The sequence below is a fragment of the Somniosus microcephalus genome, chromosome 26, assembly GCF_052327205.1.
Source record: "Somniosus microcephalus isolate GS21.2 chromosome 26, FLI_Smic_1.0, whole genome shotgun sequence".
Classification (NCBI taxonomy): domain Eukaryota; kingdom Metazoa; phylum Chordata; class Chondrichthyes; order Squaliformes; family Somniosidae; genus Somniosus; species Somniosus microcephalus.
The window spans coordinates 4,124,237-4,144,093 of record NC_141012.1 but is presented as its reverse complement, the minus strand read 5'-3'; the positions used below and the strand labels follow the sequence as shown (position 1 = coordinate 4,144,093).

Here is a 19,857-nt window from a genome sequence, read left to right as displayed (position 1 = left end):
AACTTTGCCAGGGGTGACCATCTAAAGAAATGCCCTTCCCTATCTCTGTAACCTCCTCTAGCCCTACAACCCTCCGAGATCTCTGCACTCCTCCAATTTTGGCCTCTTGCGCATCCACGATTTCCATCGCTCCAGCATTGGTGGCCGTGCCTTCAGCTGCCTGGGCCCTAAGCTCTGGAATTCCCTCCTGAAACCTCTCCACCTCTCCTTTTAAGACGCTCCTTAAAACCTAACTCATTGACCAAGCTTTTGATCATCTGTCCTAATATCTCCTTATGTGGCTCGGTGTCAAATTTTGTTTGATAATTGCTCCAGTGAAGCACCTTGGGATGTTCTACTATGCTAAAGGCGCTGTATAAATACAAGTTGTTGTTGTCATCAAGCAGCCCATGGCAAAGGTGGTGCTTGCAGCACCAGCGTCCTCAGAGTGTGATTGAATTTTGGGACATTCGGTCACTCTGACCTATCCACTGCAGTTGGGATGAGGGGCTTCAATTTTTAGCTGAACCTATATGTGAGATTGTTAAAATATCCTTATTTAATTTTTAAACCTTTTAGTTGAATGTTTGAGATGGAGCTCACCATGGTAAGGGATATCAGTACTGAGGAATAGAACAATTCCTGTGTTTGCACCTACTTGTTGCTTTCTCTACTCTGAAAACAACGGCTAACCCCAACCTGGGACCATTGCAGTACTGGGGAAATTTCCTTTTCCCTCGCAGCCATCCTTGTACCCTCTCTCAGTAAAGCTAGAAACGTCAAGTACCATTTGAGTCCAGGAGTGGGTTTTTCTGTACTTTGGGTGAACGTTCATTTGAGAAATGGACTGAGACTGCTAAAACTCACCAAACTTCAGAGATTTACAGCTGCCGGACTCTGACCTGCATTCAGGGCTGGGTCCCAGAGCTTGTGTCTGTGACTGCGTTACCCAGTCCCCAACTGGAGTTTCCTCAGTGATTCACTGTCCTTAGGATTGGGCTGGAGTGAGGGACTATTTTTAATGGTTGTTGTAAAGTCTGTGGGCTGTGCCGTTAATAAATACACAGACTTCAGAAGTAACAAACAAACAGGTCTTTACTATTCGAAGGTCCGGGCGAATCTGCCCCAGCAATCCTGCCACAACACTTATATACTGGTGTGGTCACTATCGGTATTACAGTATACAGAAGCCAAACAAATAGTGCCACACCTAAAGTAGTTCTCTTAAAGGTGAACGGTTACATTCAATAGTTCCCTTAAAGGTAGATGGGTACATACACTACAATCCTCCCTTTTTAGCTTATTACTTACAGAGTCCCCGTTAAACATACATATCTTCAACTTACTATAAAACAAATTACAGATATAATCTCAGTGGAGTCAATGTCATATAAAACGATTTACAGATATAATCTCGGTGGAAACAGTTCACAGGTTCAGTCTCTGCGGAAACAGTTCATAGATTCAGTCTCTGATCTTGACTCGTTCCGAACAACATTTCTTTGGTGTAGCCGGTTCACCTGGCTAGCGTGACTCCTCCATAGCCTTTTTCTTGACGTAACAGCTTGAACTTTCGTCCTGTTGAACCAGCAGTGCGGACTTTTACAACCAACTGGCTGTCTTGACATTTTCCAGTTTTGCAACTAATTTAGCTCCTTTAGTAATGTCCCGCCTGGGATGGTAGAAGTGCTAATATTTTAGACAGCTATTATCTTCTGCTTCTTCTTTTTCTTTTCTGCCTTTTTGAAACTCTCGGAGCTCCTTTCTCAGCTGCCAGCTGTAGCGCCACCAACTCTCTATGTTCCTTAGACCTTAAGTGCTTCATCCGGATTTCAGCACTTTGGGAGTTTTCATCACAAGCTGGGCAGACCACATCCTCGTAATATTCAGTGTCACTCAATAGGTCATGGTAATATTCGGGTTCGTCCTGAGTTAGGCCAGCGAGAGAGCCTTCTTCTTCCTCCTCACCCGTCTGGACGTTAGCTGACGGTGGTTCCTTCCCTAGACATCTTTCTTGAAAAGACTTCTTCATGCATTCATATTCATCCCGCTCTTCCTGGGTTATCTGCCATTCCTTCACGACGGACCTCATTTGTGAGTTCAATACCTTCCCTTCCATCGGGAATTGCGTTATCAGGCTATTTAAACCTTCTACTGAAGTAACGGTTTCCACATTCTTCTGTTCACCTTGACGTGATTCAACGTACTTTTGGCATCCTTGTAAAATTTGTGTTGCCACCTCAGCTATCTCCGTGACTTTTGAGAGCTCCGAACTCGTTCCCCCTGAAGATTGAAGCTCGTGTTCAGATTGTTCCCCTTGCAGAGTCTTGTCCTTCAGCATATGAAGGAGTTGGCTGACCGTTAACTCTTCCCTGGGAACACGGTGGATCAGAGTCTTCTCCATTTCATCCACCTCTTTCTCCAATACTTCCACCTTACGTTCCTCTTGAACTTTGGCTTTCAGCGCTCGGAAAAGTTGCGCCCTGATGCTCTCTAGTTCATGTTCAGGGACCATTCTTACAGTCTCTGAGTTTCTTACAGTTTCCTTTTCTTCCACTGAAAGGATTCCCAGTTGAATCTGTTCTTCAAGTTGTTGAACCTCGGTCATTGCCGCCTCGTATTTGTCTTGGGTGTCCTTCAATGTTTTTATGAGTTCTTGGACATCCTGTCTTTCATGCTCTGCCATGTTTTTCACCTCTAATTTCTCATCTATGGATGGAACTTCTACCGATGAGTCTGTCTTGGCCTTGAGCTCATCAAGAATTTCCTGCAGCCTTTGGACTTCTTGCTCATGTTCAACCTTTAGTTGTTCATATGCTTCTACTGAAACTAGCTTTTCGGAGGCTGCCGAGTTAACCCCCTCCAGAATTGTAGCCTGGGCCTGTTCATACTGTTCTTTCAACTTCTCACACTCTGCTTGTAAGGAGTCGTAGAGAAGAACTGGAATAAAATCCTGGCTTCCTGAAGATTCCTCTTTGGTTCGTTCTGTAAATATTCTAGTTCCTGAACAGCATCAGGGGAATGTGATTGGTATTTGACCACGATGGCTCTATGGTCGCTCTCTGCTTGAGCTAGCTGTCTCTGTTGTCTTTCCAGGTTCTCCCATTCGGTGTCCCAGAACTTTTCCATATTTTTCATCTCTTGTACGAGACGGTCACTCAACTGTTCTAATTGTTGTCATACTTTGACATAAGTTTGCGTCCGAGCTCGGTGTTCTTCCGTCGTGGATGAATCCTTTGCTTGAACAAGCTCAGAATTCTCTGTCAACCTGGAGTTCTGCTCTGCAGCTTTATTCTTCTTGGTACCATAAGTCCTTCTGCATGTCTTCGTTTTCTTCCCCATCGTCGGCAAGTCCCTTTTAGCCTTGTCTTCCATATTCGACTTGGTCTTATCATCATCCATTTCTGTGATTCTGTGATTGATTTCAGAATCTGAGCTAATAGCTTGCACCGAGTCCTCCCTCATTATGGCTTTTAGGTAATGCCATTCCATGTCTATTTTCTTAATCCACTCCCGTCCTAGAAGTGGTGGTCCTCCCTCAGGTAATACGTACAAGTTCATTCTTGGGTGTTCTTTACCCCTATCTCTCACCTTGACTCTTATTTTCCCCACGGGGTATACGTTATGCCCCTTGTATGTCTGTAATACGAACTTGGTATTTCTTAAAGGTATGTGAGAGAATAGCCGGTGGTAGTCCCTTCGGTTGATGACTGATAGAGCTGATCCAGTGTCCAGCTCCATTCTTACTTGGACTCCAGCTATTTTTAGTATGACCCAGATGGTCTGTAGATCCGTTTCTTTACCCACATTGTGGATTCTCAGACTACCCAGCTCCTGGTTGTTTGGGTCTGAGTCTGAATTCTGTTCGTCTGAACTCTTCTCAGCCACCTTGTGTACCTTGTTGTACTTTTCTTGTGGTGGCTTCCTTTGATTGTTGGTCTTTTTCCCGGACCGGCATACCTTCGCGATGTGACCCAGTTTGCCACATTTCCTACACTCTTGGTTCTTAAACCAGCATTGATTCTGGTCATGCGTTGTCTTCCCACAACGGTAGCATTTTGTTGTGCTTGAAGTAACTTGGTCCACCCCGAGTGCCGCCGCCTTTAGTTGCATTTCCGCCGTTCCTTTCGCTGCGGCTTCGTGCGATGCAGCTATAAGGACAGCCCTGTCCAGTGTGAGGTCGTTCTCTTCCAGTAGTCACTTCTGCGTCCCTTCTTTGGACAATCCGCATACGAACTTGTCCCGCAGCGCTTCTGTCAGATTCCCTCCGAACTGGCAGTATTTCGCTAGCCTACGCAGTTCGACCAAGTATTCCGCATTGCTTTCGTCTTTCCTCTGCGTTCTTGCGTAGAATTTGAATCGTTCAGCCAGCATCAACGGTGTGGGGTTCAAGTGGTCCTTCAGCACAGCCACAATCTCTTCGAAGGTCTGATCCGCTGGTTTATTTGGTGCTATTAGATGCTTCAAGAGCCCGTATGTTTTTGCCCCCATCGAGTTTAGCAATGTTATCGCCTTGTCGTCTTCCTCTATTTTGTTGGCTTCGCAATAGATCTCTATGCGTTCCACGTACGTGGCCCAGTCTTCTATTTCAGAATTAAAGTCGTTAATATTCCCTCGCTTAGGCATCTTTCTTCCCTTGGGAGCAGCACCAGTATTTCTTTAAGTATTCTTATTTATTTGTTTATTTCTAAGATGGCGGTTTTCCCGCGAAAATGGCGGTTTCCCGCTCTTCCTTTCTCGCCCCGCCCACTTCAATGGCGGTTTCCTGCTTCTGGCGTCTTCTCCGCCTAATGGCGGCTTCCCGCGTTTCTTCCCGGTGGAAGGGGTACGCTTCCCCCACAGCGGACAGGTTCAGCCGCTGGCTGGCTTCCGCACAGCTCCCCTTACTCGGCTCTGTCTTTTCCTCCTGCCCGCACGGCTCTACCGGCGCTGGGTACACCCCGTTAACGGAGGACAGTTCAGCCGCTGGACTGGCTCTCGCGCAGTCTCTCTCTCCGTACCCGGCTCTGTCGCTCTCTCTCCCGCACGTTCGGTGCTACCGGCCCTGGGTACCCCGTTGGTGGAGGACAGCTCAGCCGCTGGACTGGCTCTCGCGCAGTCTCTCTCCCCTTGCTCGGCTCTGTCTCTCTCTCCCACCCGCACGGTTCCTGTTCACCTCCCAGCCCTCTCGCAGACCGGTGTTTCCCTCCCCCGGCTGCGGCTGGGTTTCTCTTCCCGCGCCTACTCACAGTCTCAGCGCTTCGTGGCTGCGGTCGCTGCCCGGTTTTCCCGCCGATTGAGGTCCGACTGTCTCACGACACCGTTGGACCCGACTTTCTGACCGGCTCCGTTCCCCCCTCGACCATGGTCGAGTGCACAGCCCTTATCCTCCGGATACTTCTACACCTTCCCCTACTCACAGTCTCCGCGGCCGCCTTGTTCCCCGCTGATCGGCTCACTCCGCACCGTGGTAGAAGGGTAGTCAGTGCCTGTTGCAGGTGGAAGCTTTTGTTGCTAAAGTCTTCCTCCTTCCTCCTGCTGCAGCCTCGTGTTTTCTTTCAGCAGCACGACGAGGGCGGTTGCCTCCCTTCGACGCTCTTCGTTGCTTTGGTAGTCTTGCCGCAGGGTACGATCGGACTCGTCGCCACTGTAAAGTCTGTGGGTTGTGCCGTTAATAAATACACAGACTTCAGAAGTAACAAACAAACAGGTCTTTACTATTCGAAGGTCCGGGCGAATCTGCCCCAGCAATCCTGCCACAACACTTATATACTGGTGTGGTCACTATCGGTATTACAGTATACAGAAGCCAAACAAATAGTGCCACACCTAAAGTAGTTCTCTTAAAGGTGAACGGTTACATTCAATAGTTCCCTTAAAGGTAGACGGGTACATACACTACAGTTGTTGTAATGCATTCTTACTGGAGATGGTAGTGGTTAGGATGGCAGTCATCACAACATTGATGGGGGCCATACCCAGTTCAAATTATCTGGTCCTTTCAGTGTTCTGTGCCTACTTGGCTCAGTTGGCAGTTGGTGCGACTGACGGGGGACACCGGGCAGGTCTGAGCGCGGGGGAGGCACCGGACAGGGTTGGGGGGGGGGGGGCATGGGCAAGACAAGTTGGAGTAGGCAAGTAGGAAGCATGGTGGGAAAGCGTGGGCACAATGTGCAGAAGTTGTTAATGAAGTAAAAATGATATTTAATAAAGTAAATAAGCAGTGGCTCAAGATGATTGGATGAGCAAGTGTGCACGCTCCTCACTGTCCGTTCCGACTTCAGAACTGCGCCCAGGTTTTGTTTGTTTTTATGTTGAAATATCATCTGCCAGGCAACTCCAAACTCGTGTTCCAACACTCACTGTGTTTGGGTTTCACTTGAGCAACTTTGGGTTTCACTGGGCAATGTCACCTTCACAGCAGTTTCACTGTTTACTGAAAACAAACACATTTGTGAAGAGCTCGGGGACATTGAGTGTCAGTGGGAGGATGTATTAGTGTGTGCTTTTATCCAAGGCCTTTTTGTGCCCAAACAGATCCTGGTAGAATGGATCATCGATTACTACAAGTCTTCAGAGCGGTTGTTTCGGTTAGACGTGTGTTTCTGGGTCAGACTGCAAGGCCTGATGGCTACTTTAATCAGTTGCTGTGATCTCATGTTGCAGCTTAACTAACGTTAACGTTTATTAAAGCGTTCAAAGAACTGTTTCAGTTTTGGATGTGTCTGGGCAGGTGACAGCAGGTCAAGTACGTTTTAATCCGCTTCTAACCCCCTGGAGTCCCATCTGTTCCAACGCATGATGGAAGTAAATTGCAATTTAGAGCAAGGGAAAGTAGTTTGTTTATTAGAAAATCAAAGCATCCAGCATAGTAATTGTTGTCGGGAGGTTGAGTGCGGGAAGCTTTGTTGTCTTTCTCTGTTTTCAATAGCTGTTTATGCTGAGCTTAAGTGAACGAGGATTTAATGGATAGATTCAGTGGCAGATGTAGCATGCAGGATTGGATTCAGTGTGAGCTGGGTTGGGTCAGAACGTGCCAGTGTGATCTAACTAGGGTTGGCAGTTTGATCCAGTTCCCGAAAAGCCTAAATTGATTGCAAATGGTTGTTTCTGGCAAGGATCTGAATGTTTTATTAGTCTCACTTCAGCTCTTCATTCAACACTGGATCAGTCACACCACTAGTGCTAAGACGTGTGCTAATAAAATTGCAACCCCGCCCCAAAGTGTTCACATAAATCAGCATGCTTCAGTAAAATAGTGGACATTCCCAGCCTTGTACTCTAGGGCCGCTTATACCTGCCTAGGGTTTTTTAAAATTCATTCACGGGATGTGGGCGTCGCTGGCAAAGCCGGCATTTATTGCCCATCCCTAGTTGCCCTTGAGAAGGTGGTGGTGAGCTGCCTTCTTGAACCGCTGCAGTCCGTGTGGTGAAGGTGCTCCCACAGTGCTGTTAGGGAGGGAGATCCAGGAGTTTGACCCAGCGACGATGATGGAACCGTGATATATTTCCAAGTCAGGATGGAGTGTGACTTGGAGGTGGTGGTGTTCCCATGCGCCTGCTGCCCTTGTCTTTCCAGGTGGTAGAGGTCGCGGGTTTGGGAGGTGTTGTGGAAGAAGCCTTGGCGAGTTGCTGCAGTGCATCTTGTAGATGGTACACACTGCAGCCACGGTGCGCCGGTGGTGGAGGGAGTGGATGTTTAAGATGGTGGATGGGGTGCCAATCAAGCGGGCTGCTTTGTCCTAGATGGTGTCGAGCTTCTTGAATGTTGTTGGAGCTTGTTCACCAATTGGCAGTGTGAGTTATAGAATCATAGAATAATACAGCACAGAAGGAGGCCATTCGGCCCATCAAGTCTGTGCCGGCTCTTTTGAAGAGCAATCCAGTTAGTCCCACTCTCCCGCTCTTCCCCATATCCCTGCAATTTATTTCTCCTTCAAATATTTATCCAATTCCCTTTTGAAGGCTACTATTGACTCTGTTTCTACCAACTTTTCAGGCAGTGTATTCCAGATCCAAACCACTCATTGCGTAAGAAGTTTTTCCTCATGTTACCTCTGGTTCTTTTGCCAATCGCCTTAAATCTGTGCCCTCTGGTTATTGACCCTTCAGGCAATGGAAACAGTTTCTCTTTATTTATGCTGTCTAAACCCTTCATGATTTTGAACACCTCTATCAAATCTCTTATTCATCTCTACTTGAAGGTGCTTCTCCAGTCTATCCACGTAACTATAATCCCTCATCCCTGGAACCATTCTAGTAAATCTCTTCTGTATCCTCTCCAGCCTCACGTCCTTCCTAAAGTGTGGTGCCCAGAATTAGACACAATACTCCAGCTGGGGCTGAACTAGTGTTTTATAAAGGTTTAGCATCACTTCCTGGTGTTTGTACTCTCTGCCTCTGTTTATAAAGCCCAGGATCCCATGTGCTTTATTAACCTGTCCTGCCACCGTCAAAGATTCGTGCACAAGCACCCCCGGGTCTCTCTGTTCTTGCACCCTCTTTAAAATTGTACCATTTAGCATCTATTGTCTCTCCTCATTCTTCCTACCAAAATGCATCACCTCACACTTTGCTGCGTTGGAATTTCATCTGCCATGTGTCTGTCCATTCCACCAGCCTGTCTGTCGTCTTGAAGTCTATCACTATCTTTCTCACTGTTTACTACACTTCCAAGTTTTGTAACATCTGCAAATTTTAAAATTGTGCCCTGTACCCCCAAGTCATTAATGTGTATCAAAAACAGCAGTGGTCCTAGTATTGAACCTTGTGGAACTCCACTGTATACCTCCCTCCAGTCCGAAAAACAGCCATTCACCAAAATTCTCTGTTTTCTGTCCCTTAGCCAATGTTGTATCCATGCTGCTACTGCCCCTTTATCCCATGGGCTTCAAATTTGCTAACAAGCCTATTATGTGGTACTTTATCAGACGCTGTTTGAAGGTCCATATACACATTATATGCCCTTATCCACCCTCTGTTACCTCATCAAAAAACACAATCAAGTTAGTCAAACACGATTTGCCCTTAACAAATCCAAACTGGCTCTCCTTTATGGTCCATGCTTGTCCAAGTGGCTGTTAATTTTCTCCCAGATTATTGTTTCTAAAAGCTTCCCACCACTGACGTTAAACTGACTGACTTGTAATTGCCAGGTTTATCCTTCTCTCCTTTTTTGAACAAGGGTGTAACATTTGCAATCCTCCAGTCCTTTGGCACCACCCCTGTATCTAAGGAGGATTGGAAGATTGTGGCCAGCGCCTCCGCAATTTCTACCTTTACTTCCCTCAGCAACCTAGGATGCATCTCATCTGAACCGAGTGACTTATCCACTTTAAGCACTGCCAGCCTTTCAAGTACCTCCTTTATCTATTTTTATATCTCATCCAGTATCCTGACAACCTCCTCGTTTACCATAGCTTTGGCAAAGTCCTTTTCCACCGATCCTAAGTACTCATTTAGTAACTTAGCCATGCCTTCTGCCTCCACCAAAAGCTCTCCATTTGGGTCTCTAATTGGCCTCACTGCTCCTTTGACATCCCTTTTATGTTAGCCGCCAATCTATTCTCGTACTGTCTCTTTGCCCTACCTCTGGAGTTATCCTGTTTATTTCGCCCAGTGCCATCAGCGCTTTGATTTCTTCACTTTTTTTACTGCTATGTTTCATTAATGTTTGTGGGTAAGCAAATTACAAATGTTGTGACAAAGTGAGTCAGCTAGACAGAAGAACCAAATTACCCATCACAAATTAAAGTATGGTCGACTTGCCTTGATAACAGAGTTAATGCAGAGTTTTTTTTATTCATTCATGGGATGTGGGCGTCGCTGGCAAGGCCAGCATTTATTGCCCATCGTTTAGTGCCCTTGAGAAGGTGGTGATGGGCTGTCTCTTTGAACCGCTGCAGTCCATGTGGTGAAGGTACTCCCACAGTGCTATTAGGTAGGAAGTTCTAGGATTTTGACACAGCGACGATGAAGGAACGACGATATATTTCCAAGTCAGGATACTTGAAGAGGAACTTGGAGGTGGTGGTGATCCCATGTGCCTGCTGCCTTTGTCCTTCTAGGTGGTAGAGGTCGCGAGTTTGGGAGGTGCGGTCGAAGAAGCCTCGGCAAGTTACTGCAGTGCATCTTGTAGATGGTACACACTGCAGCCACGTTACGCTGGTGGTGGAGGGAGTGAATGTTTAAGGTGGTGGATGGGGACTTATGCAACTGAATTGGAATGATTCCTGCTGCTACTCTGTTAGTCTGGTTGAAGGCTGGGCTCATGGGGTTGGAAACTGGACTCTGAAGGCCTAGTTCAGCATGGGGTTATTACTGAAAGCAGTGTCGGAAAAGGGGGCCAGTGGAGTAGTTGGTGCACATTTCCTCGCCCAGGTTTAATTTTCTTCTTTTGCTCATCAGAGTGAGCAATTCCAGTGCTGGGGGAGGGAACAGTTTCCCAGTTATCTCACCCTGTAACAGCACTTTGGGGTTGAGTTATATGCAGGTTCAAGGCGCCATACTCTGCTCCATCAGTGAGCCTTACTCCCAACCTCCGAGTGCTCAGTTCTGCACTCATTTGGCATTTCCAGTTTCCACATCATTTGCCTCTGAGTGTCTGTGAGCGGCAGTGCCAGTTGAGAGCTATTTTGTGCTGGATGTTGACGGTTTTGCGCTTGGTCGAAATGCCCAAACTCGTGTAATTTAAGGATGCTGACATCTTTGAGAGAGGAGACATTCATCCCCTCGCTCTCTTTAGGATTTAAGTCCAGACCTTGGGCGTGAGAGGACCATGTGTTTGATGCATTATTACCAGTCCTTTCTTGCATTTTATAATGTGGAACCTTTCATTTGTTAAATGCATTTATTCAGCTGAATATTAGAGGGTAGATTCCAAAGCAAGAAATCATGCCTGTTTATAATGACTAGAGGCCAGAGACCATGTGACTGTGTCTCCCTGTATTTATGATGTTTATGGCACTGTATCCCTGTATTTATAATACATGCAATGTCCTGTCTCTGCTGTATATGGCTGTCCTGCATATTGAGGCTGATTGGAGATTTCTCTGGGCAGTCAGTGAATCAGCTGGTGACTGAGCCTGGGCAGGGACGAGGACAGGTTTCTTCCCCTATATTCCTCCATATTATTTAATGATTATGCTTATTTAAAATGCATGCTGTCCTGGTCTGTACCTGTTGATTGTTTGTCTCCCATGACTTTGCATCTCTGAGATCAGATGGCTGCTGTGATATTAAAAACCGCATCTGCATTGCCAACAGCTGCATCCTCCGTTCAGCAAGCTGACTCTCTCTCCCATTGTTTATAATGGAAACAGTGGCAGCAAAGTCGCTGTGTGGATATTATACAAACTAATGGATGTGTCAGACAGGGGTGTTTGGGGGGGCTGGGGGGGGTGTAGCTGGTGTTCCTTGGGGTTTGGACTGTGAATGTTTCATCCTATACTCCCAAAGCAACTCTGGACCCTGTACATACCTGTGATTTATGCCAATCGATATTGTATTGTAAGCTGATAATAAAAAGCCAGTTGTGACTTTCTGCACACAGATTGGTTTCAGTTGCCGTTGTCTCTGAGGCTAAAGGCAATCTCACAGTTCTCGCTGTCCCTGCTCAGTTTTCCACTATTAACCTAGAAAAATCTGCAGTGTTTATAAATTTACTGTGTTTATAATCTGATGATGCATTGTGCAGCGTGGTGGCCTGTTACAGGTAGTACAGTACTTCACTGATGATCAGAAGTAAATGTGCAAGTATGGAGAATGCGCGCTGTTTTACTGTAGTCTCGCCCTTCTGACTGGGTGTGATGCCCTCATAATGTCAGCAGGTTTGCATATAAATAAATACGCACGGCATTAAACTGTTAATACGTGAATCTTAATCAGGATTCTTCCGTTTGCTTCACGAGGAGGCCTCCTTATTCTAAGACTAATGATACATCATGAGTGAATGTTATGTGCGCATTCAGTTATCACTTAGGCTGCAATGTGTAGTGATGGGATGCAGTATAGTTTGTTTTGATGTATGTACGTAAAGGAATGTTAATCTGAGCACTGACCTTGCATGAGTCTGCCACATGACCTTTTGTTTTTGGTGTGCTTTGTTCTGTCTATCTCGTTCGTTCAATTTTAACAGACTGCGCTAGAAACCTTTTTAGAACCGTTTCTGTCTGTGCAAATCTGGAGTTTAATATCTTTGCCTGCAGCCAGTCACGGTGTCAGGCTGTGAGTGATTGGACAGGATTTAACTGTGATTGTGAAGAGGGGAGCAACAGAATTTACCCTGACAATGAATCGACCTTTCAGTGCTCCGAGTCGATTCATCACTCGCCTGTCAGTGCCGAGCTAAACATAATAACAGTCAGAGCATAGGCCAGCAGTGTTTGAGTTTTAGGAGCTCCGAGACATCGGCAGCCATTGTCAGTCAGCAGTTGCAGTCGGTATAACAATAACGTGGAAGGGCTGTCTTCAGAGGAACAACGCTACACCTTGCTGCATTGTCATTTCACTCGCTGTATGGCTGCTCGCCGTGCAGGCTGGAAACAGAGACGTTTATTTTAATTCATTCATGGGATGTGGGTGTCCCATGAATGAATAAAATTTATTGCCCATCCCAATCGCCCTTGAGAAGGGGGTGATGAGCTGCCGCCTTGAACTGCTGCAGTCTGTGGTTTGCTACAACTGAGTGGTTTGCTCAGCCATTTCCGAGGGCAGTTACAGTGCTGTGGGTCTGGAGTCACAGATAGCCCAGACTGGGTAAGGATGGCTGATTTCCTTCCCCAGAGGACATTAATGAACCAGATGGGTTTTTATGACAATCCGGTAGTTTCATGGTCACCATTACTGATATTCGCTTTTAAACTGAATTTAAATTTCCCAACTGCCATGGTGGGATGTGGAATCATATCTCTGGATCTTTAGTCCAGGCCTCTGGATTACTAGTCCAGTAACATAACAGGGGTTACAGCAGGCTTTTCAGAGAGTGAGGAAAAGGGGAAAAAAATGTCCTTGTCTATATTATGCATAGTTCATCCCCAATATATGCCCTGAAAGTCCCGTAATGTGGGCAAGATTTTGACCATGTTACTAACTTACAGTGGGTTCTGCTTCCCGTTTATTTAGGTAGGAAATTGGGTAGCTGGTTTGCAACTACAGAGATGCCAACCGACCTGTCCCTCCCTCACTTTTCTTTCCAACCAGGTGGTGCTGGAGCGTTCAGCTATTGTTTCGATTTAAACTGTAGCCACTTTCATACACTCATTGGTGCTCCGGCTGCATGGTATAAAAGGAGATACCGTACTATGGGGTCATGGGTTGGATGTCTGACCTGTGACCCCGAGTGCAGGTCTCCCCCTTGTTTTTGCTGCTGCTGTGTGTCGCCACTCTCCGCTGGAGAATCGCTGGGAAAAGTGCTGTTTATTCCACACTTCCAGCCAACGTTGCCTGGACCCTCGATAGTCGGGTCCTGGATACTGTCTGAAGTCATCGGGTTGGTTGTGAGGCGCAGGCTGAATAGGGTTTTCTTAGCAGGGTTTTTGAGTGCTCCAGCATTGATTTTCCTGCGGCATTGTTTCTGTTGCCGCCGCTGTTTTGGGGCTACATTGATGGAGATGACAGAGTGGATTAGGCGGTGGTCTGTCCAGCAGTCATCCGCTCCTGTCATGGCGCGGGTGATGCGGACGTCCTTGCGGTCACTTGCTCGGACGATGATGTTGTCCAGCAGATGCCAGTGCTTGTAGCCAGGGTGCTGCCATGAAGCCTTGTACTTGTCTCTCTAACGGAACAAGGTGTTGGTTATGACAAGGCCACATTCTAAGCAAGATCTGCAAGATCCTGCAAATCCATTGGCAGGATAGGCGCACCAACGTCAGTGTTCTCGCTCAGGCCAACATCCCCAGCATCGAAGCTCTGACCATGCTCGATCAGCTCCGATGGGCGGGTCACATCGTCCGCATGCCTGATACGAGACTCCCAAAACAAGTGCTCTACTTGGAGCTCCGACAGGGCAAGAGAGCCCCAGGTAGGCAGAGGAAACGCTTCAAGGACACCCTCAAAGCCTCCTTGGAAAAAGTACAACATCCCCTCCAACACCTGGGAATCCCTGGCCCAAGACTGCACAAAGTGGAGGAGAAGCATCGGGAAGGCACCGAAAACCTCGAGTCTCTTCGCCGGGAGCAAGCGGAAGCCAAGCACATGGAGCGCACGTCAACCCAAGCACCCCACCCACCCGCCCCTTCAACTACCGTCTGCCCCACCTGTGACAGAGACTGTAGGTCCCGCATTGGACTCATCAGTCACCTGAGAACTCATTTTTAACGTGGAAGCAAGTCATCCTCGGTTCCGAGGGACTGCCTAAGAAGAAGAAGCTGCTGTCTGAAGTGCAGAGTTCAGATCCTGAACGTCCATTGCTGGCAGAAATACTGTGTGCCGGTTACATGCCACCGGTGGGGATATCAGCGTGGGAGAGGTGGCGGGAGTCCTGGGGGGGACTATGTTGAGGAGGTGGAAGTAACTCGTGTTTGTGCTGGACTGTACGTGGGGTTGAAGATCAGTTTAGATTTGAATAGGATGCGGGGGCTACACACCTGTTTCAGCCTGAACAAACAACTGCGGAGGGAGGCTCCACCAAACATCTAAAGTTTGGAAATTCATTAAAAAAAAATTGAGAGAAGCACCAAAGTCTAGAGAACAAGGCTAGAGATTAGCGAGACCTGCCCCCGCCTCTCCACCCCTCCCCCACGAAACAGATAGTGAATATGTAGAACAAAATCAGAGAGAAGGGAGTCAATTCAGATCAGTTACCACCTTACAAAGGAGCTCCCCTCTCTCTCACTCACTCTCGGTCTCTCACTCTCGATCTCTCACTCTCGGTCTCTCTCTCACTCTCGGTCTCTCACTCACTCTCGGTTTCTCTCTCACTCTCGGTCTCTCTCTCACTCTCGGTCTCTCTCTCACTCTCGGTCTCTCTCTCACTCTCGGTCTCTCTCTCACTCTCGGTCTCTCTTTCACTGTGTCAGTCTCTCTTTCACTGTGTCGGTCTCTCTTTCACTGTGTCGGTCTCTCTTTCACTGTGTCGGTCTCTCACTGTGTCGGTCTCTCACTGTGTCGGCCTCTCACTGTGTCGGTCTCTCTCACTCTGTGTCTCTCCCTCTCTCGCTCACTCGCTCACTCTCACTTTGTCTCTTTCTCTCATGTACAGCTGTTAGAATCGTTTACATTGAGAGATTCTAATTCCTAACTTCTAACAAAACACAGGTAACATCATTAGTTGGCTTAAAAATTCAACTCATTTTGGAAAATTTTCTCAGCATGAAACACTTTCTAACGTTTATAGATCACAAAACAAATGCTGCAGTGGGTGTGTAATCGGTACCTTTATCATTTTCTCAAACTTAAACACAATGGGGGAGAAATTCAGTTGTTAGCGCCACCCGTTAGTGCCTTAAGAGGGCGATAAGTGGGGCGCGAGGCGGCTAGCGCCCGGGCGCGGCGAGACCTGCGCCTCTCGCGAAATTGAGCGGACATTTAGCGGCGGCACAAAACCACAACGCCCGCTCAGCTACGCGCGCAGCTCCTGACGTCATTTCATGGTGCAACGCCCTTTGGGCGCCCCGAACCGGAAATTCAGTGGCGCCCCCTTCCTTTCCGCCTGGCGCTCCCAGCGACTGGTTGACTGGAACGGTTCCCAGTCGCTGTGGGGCTGGGGGGGCGCTATTTAAAGGGGGCTCTTCCTGGCTTCTTTGTGGTAGCCATTTTTGGACCACTCCTGTGTGAGAGAGAGAGAGATTTGCAGAGAGACCAAGGGAGAGAGCTTTCTGCATTGAGTCAGCGCTCGCACAGATACTTCTGACCAGAACTTTGTAGTTGGTTTGCTTTTTCACTGGCATAACCTTGAGTGGCCACATACTATGGGGGCTGCAATGGATGGAAACGTTGGGCTTCTCCATTACATTGAGAGGGCACAGAGACGCCGAGAGAGAGTGCCAATCATGGCCAGACGGAGGAGGGCCAACAGGCAGCGGCACACAAGACTTTTCCGCCAACAGTTCTCATACCTCAACATGTCTGAGGAGCAGTGTTTTCGGAGGCTGCGATTCAGCAGGGAGGTGGTCACTGAGCTCTGCCACCTGCTTCAGCCAGATCTGCAGCCTCAACTGAGGAGCAGGACGCCTCTGTCGGTGGCAGTGAAGGTGACAGTGGCTCTCAACTTCTATGGCACTGGCTCCTTCCAATCCACTACTGGGAACATTGCCAATATCTCCCAGTTCGCGGTGCATTGCTGCATCCGTCAAGTCACGAATGCCCTCTTTAAAAGGAGACGTCAGTACATCATCTTCCCCATGACCCTGGACAAGCAGCAAGAGCGCGCAATGGGATTTGCAAGAATAGCGGGCTTCCCCATGGTCCAGGGCGCCATTGGCTGCACGCATGTGGCTTTGCGGGCGCCGCAAGAGAATGCCGAGGATTACCGCAACTGGAAGGGGTTCCATTCGTTGAACGTCCAGTTGGTGTGTGACCACAGACAGCTGATACTCGCTGTCAATGCCCGCTTCCAGGTAGCAACCACGACGCCTTCATCCTGCGCCAGACTTCTGTGGCAGACCTTTTCGAAGCCCCGGCTCACCCAGGAGGCTGGCTGGCTTGGGGATAAGGGCTATCCTCTGTGCCCCTGGCTGATGACCTCGCTCCGTGTGCCCAGCACCCCTGCTGAAGAACGATACAATGAGAGCCATCAAGCGACCAGGAACATCATTGAGCACACAATCGGCGTGCTAAAGCAACGGTTCCGCTGTCTGGACCATTCCGGGGGAGCCCTTCAGTACTCACCTGAGCGAGTCTCCCATTTTGTTGTAGTGTGCTGCATGCTGCATAACCTGGCAATCCTCAGGACTCAGCCACTGCCACCAGACATTGGAGCACCAGTGGAGGAGGAGGAGGAGCACCAAGACGGGAGGGAGGCACAAAGTGCAAGGGCCGTCCGTCAGCGGCTTATTGCAAGTCGGTTCTAGGCCCACTCTGAGGGAATGGCTTGTGCCATTGAAAGAACATGAATGGAACCGTTCCGCAACCCCTAGGCCGGTCAAGTCAACAAATAGTTCAAAGAGCAAACATGCACGTTCTGAATAAAGACACTTCTTTATTTAATAAACTGTGTGCCCTTCCCGCATGACAAAGTAATAGAGAGAAACCCCCAAAAAAGCGTCAGACACATAACTGGCTCTCTCAACCTGGAGACAATGAACAAAAGAGTAACAAAAAATGACCACGATCCTCGGCCTTCAATAAAAAAATTAACAGCATTTTGCCGCACCTACTTTTTGCCCTTCGAGGGTGATCTGCTTCGCTTGCAAGATTGGCCCCTTCCCACCCTGCAGCTCCTCCGCAATGGGATCCCAGTGGCTGCAGCAAGGCTGGGGGAAGGCTGCTGAGTGTCAGAAACTGAGTCGGCAGATGCCCTTGAGGGACGGCCTGGACCAGCTCTGGGCCTGGAGGGCCCGGCTGCTGACTGCTCCAACTCTGCATGGGCGGCAGCAGTCTGTCCTACAGGTGGTGGCAGCTGCAGTGGAGAAGTGACAGTGTTGGCAGCAGGAATGCTGCCATCCTGACAGAGGACAGCCACTCCCTGGTCGGCCGACACACTGGCACTCCACGGGGCAGCACTGCAGCATGCGGAGCAATCTGCTGAAGCACAGACTGCTGGCCTGCTGCGGCGCGGCGAGGGTCCTGGCGATTCGTGCCCGATCCAGCGAGGGTGGCAGCAGTCAGTGTTCGTGTGGCCTCAATCTGCGTCTGCATCAGACCAGCCACTGACTGCATTGCACCACTAAGCACTTGCGTGGAAGCCGCCTGTTCTGCCAATGCTGCACCGAAGTCCTGGACACTCCTTGCCAGTGACTCAATGGATTCGGGCATCCTTGCCACTGCAGCCATGAGCTCAGTATGCCTGTGCTCTGCCTGGGCGCTCATTTCAGCGAGGAGCCGCACCTCTTCTGCGCCCACTGTAGCAGGACTGGAGGCCAGACTCTCCCTCCGGGGAGAAGGCCACCGAGCTTCCCTACCTCCCCCGCGTTGCTGCAGCCCGCTGGGCCCCGGAGCTTCACCCTCCTCAGACCATTCCCCCCTGCTCCCCTCCAGGGAAGACGTGTCCCCATTATGGCCATGGGCTGCCTCGGCTGAGGGTGGCACTGATGGTCCGGCTTCCTCTTCCTCCTCGCCTTCAGAGCCACTCACAGTGGCAGCTTGAGGGCCCGCCTCCTCACCTGGCGAATCAGCATCTGAAAGCAGGGAGGTACAAGAGTTGCTTTAGCGTGAGGACAGGGCGGCAGCGAGGGAGGCATGATTGCTGCAATGCACTGTATTGGTTCGATAGTGGCAAAGGATGCTAGTGTGAGGCACAAGTGGAAGGAGAGAGGTCAAAAAAGTGATGACCCTACCATTGCTGTCCAGAACGGGGTCGGCATCTCCAGTGGCGACGGGGCCAATCATTCGGCCTGCCATAATCCGCTGGACTCTCTGCTCCAGATCGCTGAGGTCTTGAAGGTGAGGCCGGCCTCCCCCGGTCCGTTGCGGCTGCCTCCTGTTATGGGCCAGCTTGCCCTGCAAGAGAAAGGACGGGCTCTGAGTACAGTGTGAAGCCCTGATCTTGGCTGCACTGCCTCCCATGGTCAAATAGCCCTTACAGTGTGAAGCCCTGATCTTGGCTGCCCTGATCTTGGCTGCACTGCCTCCCATGGTCGAATAGCCCTTGCAGTGTGAAGCCCTGATCTTGGCTGCACTGCCTCCCATGGTCGAATAGCCCTTACAGTGTGAAGCCCTGATCTTGGCTCCACTGCCTCCCATGGTCGATTAGCCCTTACAGTGTGTAAAGTGCTGAATGTACGTGTGAGTTTCCTGAAAGGGCCATAGGTGTTGGATGAGTGCTGGGCATTGAGGCTTTCAGGACCCTTTGGCCATAAAGTGAGGTGGACATGCAGGGATGAAGAGGATACTGAAAAGGGTACTCACCCTGACGACCTGAGTGAGGTCGTCGAACTTCTTCCTGCATTGCACAGGGGTCCTAGGCACCATGCTGCTGGAGGTCACGCTGTGAGCCACCTCCATCCAAGCTTTGCGATAGTCGTTGGGCAGCGGCCTCCTGCCACTGTCTGGAAACAGGATAGATCGCCTGCGCTCCACCGCGCCAACCAGAACCTGCAAGGCCCCCTCACTGAACCGCTGCGCTCGCTCCCTGGCCCTCTCCATGGTCCTAGGCGTTAGAATGTGGCAGCAGGTCTGTCCAGGCCGAGAATCAGGGCTCCGATGTGCAGGGTGTGGCTGCAATCCAAGATCGAACCTCCCCTTTAAGAGCTGACCGGCGCCAGCGTGTCTGCATGCAATCGCTAACTGGCCGCACCTGCGCTGCGCCCGCCCTCGGTGGTAGCGCCTCGCTTCTCCGGCTTAGCACCTTAAGACAGTCGTGCAGCGCCTGTTTTAGCGCTCCAAGCACCTCCTGGGGCGAAGCAGGTCAATTTAGCAGTAGGTGGCGATAATTTGCGCCGGGCGCTAAATTTTGCGCCTGCTCGAGTATTACGCCCCAAACGTGGCGATACTGAATTTCTCCCCCAACCTCTCTAAAATAAAAGAAACTCGGTATAAACTTTACCTTTAATAAAGTGTTTGAAATTTGTCCACTAATATTTCTTGAAATAATTTTGAGAAACAACTGAGTAAAAACTGCTGGAAGCTAAAGACAATATTCCTGCAGTACAGATGACTGAACACTGCACGTGCTCAGACTGCTCAATGTCATAATTCTGGATAAAAATATCGAGTCCGAGACCAGGTTTGGGAGTGGCTGAGGCCTTCAGGTAAAACCTTGATGAAGGCAATAAAATGACACAAGACAATTCAGAATTATAA

General features: G+C 49.1%; 1 protein-coding gene across 8 annotated transcripts in view; it reads left to right on the top strand.

The window, feature by feature from the left end:
* Positions 1-19,857, top strand: part of nectin1b (nectin cell adhesion molecule 1b) — a 630,230-nt gene that overhangs the window by 167,848 nt on the left and 442,525 nt on the right. The gene's annotated exons all lie outside the window — the stretch shown is intronic.